At 40.9% G+C, this 13,207-nt stretch overlaps 1 protein-coding gene across 3 annotated transcripts in view; it reads right to left on the reverse strand.

The window, feature by feature from the left end:
* Positions 1-12,160, reverse strand: part of VRK1 (VRK serine/threonine kinase 1) — a 91,929-nt gene extending 79,769 nt beyond the window's left edge. For all 3 annotated transcript variants that reach the window (XR_012507396.1, XM_074365064.1, XM_074365063.1), the window contains exon 1: positions 12,063-12,160. The gene's annotated coding sequence lies outside the window, so the exon portion shown is untranslated. The remainder of the gene's footprint in view (positions 1-12,062) is intronic.
* Positions 12,161-13,207: the final 1,047 nt, after the last annotated feature.

The raw sequence follows: 13,207 nt of genomic DNA on the forward strand, positions 1-13,207 counted from the left end.
TAGTCCCTTGTCAGTTACATCATTTGCAAATATTTTCTCCCATTCTGTAGGTTGTCTTTCATTTTGTTGACAGTATCCTTAGCTGTGCAAAGTTTTTAAGTTTAATTTGATCCTATCTGTTTATTTTTGCTTTTATTACTGCTGTGATTTACGTCAAAGAGCATTCTGCCTATGTTTTCCTCGAAGAGTTTTATAGTATCTCCTCTTACACTTAGGTCTTTAGTCCACTTTGAGTTTATTTTGGTATATGATAGTAGAAAGTGTTCTAACCTCAGTCTTTTTACAAGTAGCTGTCCAGTTTCCCAGCACCAAGTGCTGAAGAGACAAGTAAACCTTAGCACCAAGTGGAGGGGAGGCTGCAGAGCAACAGGAACTCTCACACTTTGCTGGTAGGAATATGAACTGGCACAACCCCTCTGGAATACTGCTTGGCAGTATGTATTAAAGCTGAAAATACATATGTACCACAAGGAGCAATTCTACTCTTTGATATACACTCAACTAAAATGAATATATATGTGAATTAAGAAATAGGAACAAGAATGATTTAAGCAGCATTATTCATAATTTATGTTCCAAAGGAGAAACTACTCAAATTATCTACCCACGATAGAAGGGATAAATTGTGGTATATAATTTGTGGTGGTTTTTTAAAATGGTCATGAATTTTTTTTGACACATCTCCCATAAAGATGTGAGGTCTAAGTTCCTACTCCTCTAGTCTAGGCACACCTGTGACTATTTCAACCAATAGGATGCAGTGGAAGTGATGCTATATGACTTCTGAGGATTAAGTCACTCTCAGGAAGCTTCCTCTGGGAATCCAGACAACATGCTATGAAGAGTCAAGGCCTAGTGGAGAATCTGCAACCAGGGTACAGCCACCTTCATAGCAACCACTATGCTGGTGATAAAGTGGTAAGACTTAGTCCCAGAACAGAAGAGGAAGCATATGCACTGAAGAAAATATAACACCAACCTAAGCCCCCTACACACATGCCGACATCCAGTTTAAGCTTGATGTCTCACTACAAGGGCCCAGAATGAGGACGCAGGAGCTCCCATCTCCAGACTGTTGCAGTTTTATCCACTACCAGAGGCTATGCTCACTAGGCATTTCCTAAACCTCCTCTCCCCCTCAAAGGAGTCTCTGTTTCTGGACACTGACATTAACCTTCCTCTGGTCATATATGATCCTCAACCCCATTATAGCCTTTTCAGCAGCAACAGCAGAACACTATCTAAACAGTCCACTTGGGACTCAAAGGTTGCAAAGAAGCAAAGCAAGTTTCAAGTAGATGTTTCTGCCTACAATGAAATTGTGTTTTAGATATACCACTGGAAAAATAAAACAGCTACTTTCAACAAAAAAAAAAAAGTAGGTGCTCTGGTTAACAATCCCAGATTATCCTGGTCTTCAAGACATCCCAGCCAAGGTACCATACATGTGAGGGAACCCCCTAAACGATTCTAGACACCAACCATCATAGAGCAGGGCAAGCTATCCTCACCAGATCCCTAACTGACAGAATCCATGGGCGTAATAAAATGGTTGTTGTTTTACCCCCTAAGTTTGGAGTGGTGTGTCATGTACTAATCAACAGTCAAAACTAATGTGTTATGCAATAATAGACAACCAGAACTACAGAACTACTAAAAAAAACACACAATGTACTATATGCAACAACATGGATGAATCTCAGACACAATGTTGAATAGAAGAAGCTTGGTTAAAAGGAGTATACAGAGTATAATTCCATTTACATGAGTTCAAAACCAGGTAAAACGAGGCTATAGTTACAGAAGTCAGAACAGTGGTTACTTTGAATGGGAATAATTACTAGAAAAGGGCTCAGTGGAGGCTTCTGGAGTGCAAGAACAGTGAACGCCTTGATCTTGGTGGTGGTTATTATAGTGTGTTCACTTTGTTAAGAAAAACAAAATCACTGAGCTAGCTACTGAAGATCTGTGCACTCTTCCCAGTATGTATTTTTTTTTTCAATCAGTAGAAGTAGATAACCTAACAGATGCATAGGTCTGAAGGAGAAATAATGAACGACTAAGTTTTCAGGCATAATTGACTAGGTCGTGTCATTAACTGAACAGTTAAACCATCAGGCAAATAAAAACAGGGGCAGAAAGCAGAGACTATGCCTTTTTCATTTTGTTTTCAAGTATCAACCTGAATACAAAATATTCAAATACTGACTCAGTACTTAACATAATCACTCCAGCTTCCAGATACTCCACATCCTGGAATCCAAAGATATTTCCATCTTACCGTGTCTACCCCTTCCTGGTCATCTTTGTTGCCTCCTTTCTGCCCAGCTACTTCTGTATATTGGGATTCCCCAGGCTTCCATCCCCAGCTCCCTTTTCATATATGTGCACATAGGCATGCATGCACATGCTTGCACACACACACACCCTTTTCTCCTGTATTTTCTAGTTTTTTGGTATTTTTAATCTCACTTGACAGAATCATCACCTACTTGTTCTTTTAAGTAGAAACTTCAGAATTGACCAAGAATGAGGACTACTGTTAGCTAAATTCAATAAAAGGAATTTAACAGGATAAAAATAAGTTCTCATGACTGGACCCCAAAAAAACAGGATGAAGAAGATATGGCTTAAATAGTTCTAGGGTTTTTATTCAACTCTAGGTTCAACGTATGACTTAGGAAAAAAGTGTTGTATCTAAAACAAGAGACGTAATTCTATTTTTTTTTTTATTCCTCAAGCCCTGCCTGGAGTACTGCATTCAATTTTAAGCACTACAGTTTAAAAATGGAATTAAATCAAAGGAAAGTCACCAATGTGATGAACTGACAGGAAAGCATGCCTTGTAAGAAACAAATAATGAATTTGATGGAGATGTTTCAACACGAAAAGACTGAAGACTTGAGGACCATCTTTGAGTACTTGAAAGAATGTTATGTGAAACAGGAATTCAGCTTGTTCAACAAGTCTCCAAAAGACAGAGCTGGGTAGGAGAAATAAGAAAGTAGACTTCCACTCAATATAAGAAAGAACTTACTAACAGTCAAAACTTTGTTAAAAACAGGACTGTCTGTCTCTAGAGCAGTAGTTCTGAAACAGGGACAATTTTGTCCCCCCGGCCAGGGATGCTACTGAACACTCAACGATCCAGAGAACAAACCCCTGCAACAAAGAACAACCTGTCTAAAATGTCAACAGTCCCATGGTTGAAAAACCCTCTTCTAGAGGTAGTGAGCTCCCTGTCGTTGGAGGTATTCCATTATAGACCAGAGAATGATGATATCCAATACATGACTTTCAAGAATGGTAGGAAGTGAGTCAATTTTTTTTTTCTGTTTCAGATAACTCTCCAGAGAAAAATGTCCTCAGGTATGTTACAGTGAGGATGATAATGGTGATAATGATAAACATTTACTGAATGCTTACAGTGGACCAGACATTATACCAAGTGATTCACTCTTCATGTTTCAAAGGTAATTGTCACAACCACCTTATGAAATAGCTATTATTTTACCTTGAGTTGATGGTAAAATTAGGTTGTCCTGTCATACAGCAATCTCTGAACTCAGATCTACCTGACTCCAAGTACGTACATCACTATCTAAACCATAAATACCTCAAAGCTTCTGTACTCGAGAAAACAAATGAAACAGCGCATATTCTAGAAGTAGTGGGACAATGTCTGAGCAGGTTTTTACTCACTGCAAACCTAGCTGGCTGGGAGAAAAAGGACAGGATTATTTGAAGTAGTCCTATGATGAAGGAGAGAACAATTATCCTGATTGTCCCCAATTGCCTACTTCTGTAAGAGCCAAGAAGCTCTTATATACCCATGGAATCTCAGTCAGAAGCTGAGATTAATGATGACATCCCTTTATCCATAGGCGTGAAAGCTCAGGATGGACAGACGTTTGAACATCCCCGACTGGGAATCCTGCCCTTAACAAATACACTAGATGCAGATACATGGTTTCTTGGCTGCCTCTACGCACGCCCATCTGTCAGGATGGCAGTGTGCCTGCTCACATGTTGGTCAAACTGTCACTAGGGCATAGGTGCCAAGCAATGATAGTTTTAAATGGGCAGCTTGCACAGCACTGTAAGAGCTTGCTCTTCTGCAGAAAAAAAAAAAAAAAAAAAAACCCTTCGTGATAATACTGAAGGGTTGCAGTCACAAGTGAAATATTCTTGGTCAATCTCTACATTTCAGTGGAAAAAAGATCTAGACTTGTAGAAAAGAGTCAGACTAAAGAAATTAAATCAAATAGAAAAGGTACTGTGAAGACAAAGAAGTGGTGGCACTAAAGACTTTCACGCTGCCACTCTTTCATTAATACACATCATAGTAACCTATGCAGGAAAGTCCCTTGCTCAACAAGTCACCGTTGATGTTTGTAAAAATGGGGTATGCCTTTCCATGTTCTAAATTTAAAGGCAGAAATGCATGGATATTTAGTAGTTTGACATGAAGTAAGTTCTCTTTGTTGAGTGGTTATTTTTTAAATGACCTAAGTCTAATCTACAACCAAGATAATCTTTTAAATGCACAAAAAGAAAGCAGAAACCAAATAAGATTCCCAAAGATGAACAGAGGGGAAAAAAAACTGTAATTTGTTCGGGGAAAGAAATCAAGAACTGAAGTGGGTGTTAAGAAAACAGAAACTGAGTATTTTTTTTATCACAAATTAATAAATTAGGACTGGGGGGCTGTCACTTGTCACATTGCCTGACTATAAACAAAATGTCCCTAAACCGCATCTAGTTTCCTATTCTATCTAAGACCCTTTGGATCACTGGCATGAAGTATCTAATGTTCTTATCGCCTGGAAATTCTTCCCTCAGACTAAAAACTCATTGGCTACAATTTGATCCGTTTGTCCTCATTCAGTCCTCGGTGATTTTGAAGGACAACTGGTCATCATCATTCTCTGTACAGTTCTTCATATACAAGTATCAGCAGATACTGACTACATAATCCCTGAGTCTCTTCTTTGCCACGATAAATAAAAGTGATGCCATTAACTTTTCCTCATTGGACCAATGTGTCAACTCTTTGTTTTTATCATTTCAGTTGCTCACATCATGGACCCTTTTTAGGCCTGATAAGAAACGTCACCCACATCAACAATGAGCTAACAGAAACTACTCTTCTTCCCAGATGTACAAATTACTAAAAGTAGCATTAATATGAGGGAATCTGAAAATCCAGCAGAGTTCTCAGTATCCGTCACTGAGGACAGTGGCAAATCTACCATTATTTCTCTAGGAAACACTAAGGACTTAATGCTCTGAAGTGGCACCACTTTTTCTGGCTTTCTGGTAGATGTAACACAAAGTGCTAAGTCAAGTTAAGGGTCATGGCTATATCCTGGTCTTCCTACCAACCTATTACTGCCATACATGGCCATAAAACGTCTCTTGAAGACCATTTCTACCACCCGTTTTCTGCTCAAGAACCTACAATACCTCAAGTGGCCAATGAAACTAACCATAAATTAGCCAGCAGTTTTCTACACTCATGAGCCAACTATCCCCGCTTTACTTCTCTCCTCCCCCTCACTCCCATGACTCCCCCAAACAGCCAGTCCTTACTTACTTTCTCTAGGATCTAGCTTTGCTCATGCTATTCTCTAAAATGTAAAAATGTTTTCTCACTTCCTCTCAAATCTACACATATTTTTTCAAGACACAAGCCATGTCATACCTTCACCAATCTGTATTAATTTTCATAATTAATTATTCACTTCCTCCTATCTTCATTTTGTATATAATTTACAGTGTATGGTCAATTGATTTTTGATAAAGGTAAAAAAAATTCAATGGAGAAAGCATAGTCTTTTCAACAAATGGTTGTGGAACAGCTGGACATTCACAGACACACACACAAAAAAAACCAAAACATAAACAACATACCCTGCAAAAATTAACCCAAAATGGGTTCATAGATATAAATGTAAGACATAAAATTGTAAAACATTTAGAAGAAAACTTGGAACACCTTCCTGACCTAGGGGTTGGTAAAGAGTTCTTAGACATGCATGACACCAAAAACAGGATCCATACATCAATAAGTTGGACTTCATCAAAATTAAAAACTTCTGTGCTGCAGAAGACACTGGAAGAGAACAAAAAGACAAGCCACAAACTGAGAGAACGCATTTACAAATCACGTATCTGGCAAAGAACTTGCATTCAGAATATATAAAGGATACAGTCAACTCAACAAGGAGAAAACAAATAATCAATTAGAAAATGGACAAAAGATATGAAAAGACAAATCACCAAATAAGCTATGCATGTGTAGGGAGAAAAATGTTTCCCTTTAACTTCCCAGGTTCTTTTGACTGGTGTATTCATTATATTAAATAGGCATTAACAGGAGAAAAACAAATTTAATTACACTTCCGTAAAAATATGAGACCCAAGAGCAAGTCTGGCACTTGAGGCTTATATGCCACCCTGAGCTAAGGAATGGGACAGGAGCTGCCTTCAAAAGAGAGGAGGGTAATTCACGGGGCAGTAAGATCAGATGTCAGGTAATCAGAGGCCAAACAGGTCTTTCAGATAAAAGTTATCTCTGAAACAAGGTCTCTCTGAGCCAGGCCCCCTACCTAAATTCTTTTAGGCAGTTGAGGGGAGAGGTAAAAAGCTCTTCCTGAGTCTTTTGGGTCTCCACTGTCTTTGGCTTAAGGTAATCCACATGCCCTAGTGGCACATTTTGGAGAGGCTCGTTCTGAACCCCTTGAAATGGCTAATAAACACAGGTAAAGATGTTCATCATCATAAAGCCACCACGAGATACCACTACATACCTATCAAAATGGCTGACTTTAAAAAATGCCACCATCACCAAATGCTGGTAAAGATGTGGAGAAAATGAATCTCTCATACAGTGATGATAGGATTGTAAAACGGTATAGGTCTGGGAAAGTCTGCAGTTTCTTAGTAAGTTAAACACATACTTAACCCTACAACCCAACAGTTGCACTCTTGAGTATTTATCCTAAAAAAAATTAAAAACTTATATTCACACTAAAACCTGTACATGAGTGTTTACAGCAGCTTTACGTGCAACAGCCAAATGTTTTACTAGAAACAACCTACAGCCCCTCGTGAGTGAATAAAACATGTATAGAACGTGGCAGAGCCACACAGTGCACAAGCACAGCAGCGACCAAACAGGAAACTGACACTGACAGTGCTAGTAATTCACGAACTCACTCAAATTTCAGCTTTTACATTCTGTGTGTGTGTGTGTACATGTGTATATGGTTCTGTGACAGCTCATCATGGATGAAGATACATCTTACCATCACAATAATCCAGATACAGTCCTGTTCTGTCACCACAGAGAAACACCATCACGCTACACCTTTAGCCACATCAACTCACCCGGCCCTCACCTCAGCCTAAACTAATCTGTTCTCCATTTCCATAATTTTATTTCGAGAATGCTATGTAAATGGAATCCTAATCACACAACCTTTTGAGATTGTTGTTTTTTTTTTCACTCAGTACTATGGCCTTAAGCCCCATTCAAATTGCTGCTTGTGCCAACAGTCTGTTCCTTTTTGTTATGACTGGAGTTCCACTACAGGGCTATGCCACATTTTATTTGACCATTTACCCACTGAAGGACGCATGGGGCTGTTTCTGGATTTTGGTTATTATCAACAAAGCCGCTATGAACACTCACATACAGGTCTTTGTGTGAATGTAAGTTTTTATTTTCCCAGGATAAATGCCCTGGAGTGCAACTGCTGGGTCATATGTTCATACGTGCAATTAACTTTTTAAGAAACTGCAAAACTAATTCCCAGAGTAGTTGTACCATTTTACATTCCTACCAGCAATATATGAGGTAATGTAAATTTGAAAATCTCACACTTTCTACAATGTTTTCTAAAAGCCTGTAAAACCAGTAAGATTAAGACTCTTACATATAACCTCCCAGTTTTTAAATGAATTTTTAAAATTTTTTCCTGATTCCTAAATACTTCTTTTGTCTTATTACCTCTAACAAAGAATTTATAACTAGATATAATCTGTATTGTGATATCTCTGTTGCCACATCGAAGTAAACTACAATAAGAAGTGAAACAAAAGCAACTTTGCCAGTAGAAACGGCAACTTCCTGTGTCTCCATGTTCCACACACAGTCTGTGAAGACTGAAAGCTTAACAGCACTTCCCAGAACTTAGTATTATGAAATGTGATCACAACGCATTTATACATAGTATCATCATCAATGGCGTTTCTTCAGTTGTTACGTGGTAAAACAATCTGAGAAAAGCAATTAATCTGAAATAAAGCTGTAGTCAGCTGTAAGATTTCTAACTTCATGACTTTTTTTTTTTTTTTAATTCTGGCTACAACTTATAATCAGATAATGAAGTCTCTTTGGGGTTCTTGAAACAAGAAGCTAGATCTGGAGCAGACCCAAATGTAACCAGCAGAAAGACTGCCTGTCTGCAAAGAGCAAATGACATAAACACACAGAAAGAAACTACAGAGCTGTAAAAAGAGTGGGATGGTGCTGTCCTTGCTTCTAATGACTGTCCAGTTCTCATTCAGTCCCTTGTGGGACCCACTATGTCCTTCTGGATATTGAGCTCCATAAGACAAATGTGTCCTTACTATAAAGTACACAATTTTTGAAAAAGTATATGATCAAAATAAAAACATTCCTAAATCTCAAATTAATTAACCTTGCAGTTTAACTATATGACTTCCGTCTAGTGTATCTTCCCACTTACTATTGATAAACACTTTAGTGTCTGTATATGTTTAATACTCCTCCAGTGTGAACAACATCTAATTTTCAAATCTTAGAGTACTGGTTCCTATCCTATGGGCCAGAACCCATGGAGAGAGAAGAGTGATTGCAAAGAATCATCAAAATCCATGAACTTACATGAACACTAAATAAATAATACAATTCAAACAAAGTTGACAAAAAATGCTGTGGCTAACAAAATTCTTAATAAATGTACTGAAGAATGTTACTACAAGTAGTTTCCTGTCATCAGTATTTACCGGGGAATATTAAAAATCAAACTCCGATTACAGGGGGAAGGCCAGACTTCATACTTCTCTGGGCTCTCTAGAGAGCTTTTCTTTCTTAAAGTGTTGTCCATATGTCTTCCAGAAAGGAATGAGGGAATGCACTTGAGTTTGAGTGCAAAGATTTAAAACACTGGGAGAGATGGAGCAGGAATAATTGGGTAAGTGTATGAAATTACATCAAAACCACCACCTCAGAATGTTAGGTACTTAAATATCCCTCAGAAGCTAAAGGGGAAAAGTATCAAAGGGCACGGCCCTCTTTATGTCTTTATAATGGCAAGGAAGAACAGTCACAGGAATTTTGGTCAAAGGCGCCAAACGTATCCTACAGTATAAACACATCTTGGTTGCAGCCCCAAGCTAAATGCTTTGTCAAGATTCAATCACCTTTCTAAATTAATCTTTCATCCTTATTAAAAATTTCGTATTTTCTACATTTTATCTCTAAGAGTATAGTTTTTCCAATGTGTCATACATATTTGACCTCTTGTGTGCTGGATGCTAGATAACCAAAGTAAAAAAAAAAACGATCTCTATTAATTTAAAAGAAAACTTGCTTCGACAAAACAGTACAATAGCAAGAATAGACTGCACCCTGCACAGTTCCCGGTGTTCAGCAGGCACATGACGTCTGGTGAATAAGTGAGTCCACTTCTGCTCACTCTGCAAAATAACCTTGGCAAGCATGGAAAATATCCTATCCATCTGAAATATACTATCCAGTCTTACTCAGTTACCAATCCATTCTCAAAATCCATCAAGACCAATTTCCATGAAAGCCTCACCGGCACACACAAAGAGGCAGCGTTTAATTTCCATTAGGTTCCCTGCCTGATATATGGAGATATCAGCATTTGCCCATTTGCATAAATTCATGAATCGTCCTTCATTTGATAGAAGGTAAGTTTTTAAGCTTTGCTTCATTTTCAGTAAGCTTTATTTATCAAATCAAAAATACTTTCAAAGTTTTATTTTTCAAATCAAAATTCTATTCATAGCACATATCTTATTAGGGATGGCTTTAAGGAAAAAAAAAAACATAGTTGTCAAAATAAAAATCTTGTTTTTCTTTCCTAGACATCTGGGACATTCACTTATATATTTATTATTATTTCACATTAGTTCTCAAGTTTAAAAAAAAAAAGCTGGCCTATTTAAGAAATTTAATTTTAGGGTCTGTCAACATTTTGAATGCATTACTGTTATTTTTAAAATATACACTTGCATCCTGGAATAAAACTCAGCATAAGCTTTCCATATAACCGTTTCCTGGGCACTTACTAACTCACTATATGCCAGGTTCTAGGCTTGACACATTCCTCCATTTTCTCATTTGTTTAACAAATACCCTCTCATAATTTCTGCAGCACTGAACATAAGAAGCCATTACACTCTAAACCTGGTATTTGTCCTACAGACTAGAATTAAATGGCCAGTAATGCTTAACACAAGTTTATTGTTATCGAGTTCAACTGTCTTACTACACTAACTCAGACTCTGATTAGCAGTGTTGAGGTGCACAGAGAACAGCACCTATGGTAACTTGAGTAGAGAAGGCCCTTGTTAAGTGACCACTTAAGTTACATTCCCTTCCACAGCTAGCAGATGATCACAACCTTATCTGTCCAGAAACTTAATTCCAATTACTACTTGCCATTTCGGAAAGCATCAACATAATCTGAATAAGATGATTATATAACGAATCCTTGCCTCCCTCTGAAACTGCTTTAAAATTGTAGATTAAATTCTGCCCAAAAGTATCACGCTCAGCATATCGTGAAAAGTAAGGTGCCATTATTCTGAACTCTTAAAAATAAATGCTGCCCTACTTTAATTCTTGCAAATTTCAGAGTCAACAGATGGGCAATTCCAGTTTAAGAAAAAGAAAAAGAATTAATGAGGCTCTTCAGCAGCTCCCTAAACCCACTACCTCCCAATAGCACAACTGGTATTTCCAAGCTGTTCCAAGAAGGGGAGATGGGGGAGGGAAAGGAACACGCAATACAAAGCAAGGGAAAAAAAAAAGGGGGGGGGGGGTAACTTGGTAGAAAAGAAGTTACAAAAATGGGTGGCCTCAATAGGAACCTAAGTGTCTACCTCTCCTCCCTCTCTCTCAACCCACCTACTCTGGTGCTATCTGTCAATTTAGATTACCTGAGAGTTTTGAGACCAGAGCCTAAACTTATTTCGACAGCAGGAAAAATTACTTGTTACCCTTGACTACAGCTGCACCAGTGTAGGGTGCCACCCTGCAGCCAGGGAGCGAGAACAGAGGAGGAACTGTCAGAGGAGCGCGAATACCCCTCATAAAACTCCTCACGGAGCTGGACGGCCCTGAACTTCGCCCTCAAGCGCAAGCTCCCACCAGGCCTGCCGCGGACAATGGCAGGTTAGAAACCGGCCGGCCTCCTCCCCATGCCCAGGCCTGGAAGGCTATCCCCAAGGGCGCAGGCTCCTTCCCCCATCTCAGGTCCAAGTCAGATGTTGCCTCCTCTGAGATGCCCTCCCTCGCCCCTACCCCTCCGGCCCACAGCCGCCTGTCCTCATCTTAAGGGAGCTTTTCAGCATCTGCAAATTGTCGCGCTTGCTTCTATTCCGTTTCCCCCGCACAGTGTGAGCTCCGAGATGGCGGAGGGACCTCGGCAGTCCAGGCCGGCCCACAGAGGCCATCTCTCAGACCGGGCCGAGCACCCCGGGCGCCGCGCAAATCTGACCCGCCTACAGGCCGTCAGAAGGGGGAACTAAGCCCAGAGAACCGGCCTGGCCGGTGCAGACAGCGCGGGGCCGCAGCGGGGCCTGAGGGAGACCCGGCGAGAGAGGACGCCCGAGCCGCGCCGTCAGCAGCCCCGGGCGCCGCCCGAGGTCACGGCCGCCCGGCCTCCCCGCGCCAGTCCACCCCCGGCCACCTCCCCGCGCCAGCCCAGCCCCCGGCCGCCCCCTCCGCGGTCCCTGCTCGGAGCCGGCGCCTTGGACCGCTTCGCGAGCGGGCGCCCTACCCCGAGCCGCAGACCCGTCGCCTTCTGCCCAGTACGAACTTCCCGCCGCTTTCGCCGACTTGCAACTTCGCTGCGACGCCGGCCCCGTCACACCCTGCAGTATGGAGCCTTCCAATTGGCTCGGGCGAGCGGGAGAGGCGGAGCGAGCGGGAACGCCCGGGGCGGGGCGGGGCGGAGCCTGCGCTGGCCCCCGCCGCCTCCCCAGGAATGCCGGGAGCCGCGATCCCGCGCTCCCACTGCATGCTGGGAAGTGGAGTCTTTTACAGGGAAAAGGCGCTCCCGGTTCGTGTGCTCCCGTGGGATTCTGGGAAATGTGGTCCACAGCCTGAGTCTATCCTTCTGGTAAAATGCTGTACGTGTCAATGCCGTAGGAACCGAAATAAATATTGCTGTTGTTCAAAGTAGCTTGATTAATTAAATAAGTGTGTTGATAAAGAGCTGGATACAAAAGAAGTCCTATGTTCCACTTTGGCCGAGCGTATCTGCCTGCTGATGCTTGCGTTTTCCCACCTTCTGGTCCACACCCTGGAACCCTCGGCAGCTTGGTTCAGTGCGCTATGGCCTGGCTGTGGAAGCAACAGCTCCCGGTTCAGATTCTAGCTCTTCCACTCTGTAGCTTTGTGACCAAAACTGCTTGACCTCTACGAGTCTCCGTTTCCTGTTTCTGTCAGAATTAAGTGAGATAACCTAGAGACAGTGCTTTGTACGTAGTTAATGCTCAATAAATAGTAGTAGTAATAGTATTCTGTCCCTCCACAGACATGTGTCTAAGCCCTATATGTCTGTCAAAGCCTATTTCAATGTCTGCCTAACCTTCCATAGTTATTCCATCTGTAATTTTCTCCTGCCACCATTTGCTTTGTAATTATCATGCATCGTCTAAGCCTTCATCACTCATGAGACTGTAAGCTTTTTGTGGACACAGTTCTAGGTCAAAATCACCAAAGCCATAGGCAGAGGGAGATTTACAGTGAATCAATGAAGCGTGAGCACAAGTCTCTTTCAAAGTTTTGTGTTGACAGTTTTGGGGTTGTTTTTATTTGCCAAGGTAAGATATTTTTGTACAATTTTCTTAAAGTGAACCCCCCAGATTGTGGGACCTTTGGTCCTCACAAAACCCAGAATGACTCTGTCCATTGGACAGT

This window comes from Camelus bactrianus, chromosome 6 (assembly GCF_048773025.1).
Source record: "Camelus bactrianus isolate YW-2024 breed Bactrian camel chromosome 6, ASM4877302v1, whole genome shotgun sequence".
Classification (NCBI taxonomy): domain Eukaryota; kingdom Metazoa; phylum Chordata; class Mammalia; order Artiodactyla; family Camelidae; genus Camelus; species Camelus bactrianus.